At 42.4% G+C, this 538-nt stretch overlaps 1 protein-coding gene across 3 annotated transcripts in view; it reads right to left on the reverse strand.

Moving 5' to 3' along the window:
* LOC111871490 overlaps positions 1-538 on the reverse strand; it is a 40,280-nt gene that overhangs the window by 20,012 nt on the left and 19,730 nt on the right. The window lies entirely within an intron of this gene.

Consider the following 538-nt stretch of genomic DNA (forward strand, 5'->3'; position numbering starts at 1 on the left):
CAAACTAAATGAAAGAAAAAAAAAAATATAACACACAAACAGATAGCGAGGAATGAAAGAAGTCAGTATTACCTCACATATACATTCACTGCAAGTACATACATCCAGAGTGTAGTCGTTAAGAATTCTTAGTGAAAAGTTTGGATGTGGTGCGCACGCTTACAGCACGGGTTTGAGCGGACGCAGATGGTGCGTCGCACACACTTAGGGATTTAAATGGCTCCGCTTAAAGTCACACTCAAGGGGTTAATATAGGGTGCAGGCCTTCAGTTGTCCAACAGGCACATTTGTGCTCCTTCATTCACAGAACAGAGATTAAAGCTCCACCATGTTGCACTGGTGTTGCGAGGTTCGCAACCCTTTTTAGTTTTAGGAACTTGAGTCTGATGTCTTGGGTCATGCCCTCTACTAAATTTACAGCACTCAAGAGGTTGACCTGCTTCCTCAAAAAAAAAAAAAAAATATATCTACCCCTGCCATTCCATAAATTAGTGGAGTCGTGGGGTGTTGTCATCTGGGACATATCCATACCCAACAG

The sequence above is a fragment of the Cryptotermes secundus genome, unplaced genomic scaffold, assembly GCF_002891405.2.
Source record: "Cryptotermes secundus unplaced genomic scaffold, Csec_1.0 scaffold585, whole genome shotgun sequence".
NCBI lineage: Eukaryota > Metazoa > Arthropoda > Insecta > Blattodea > Kalotermitidae > Cryptotermes > Cryptotermes secundus.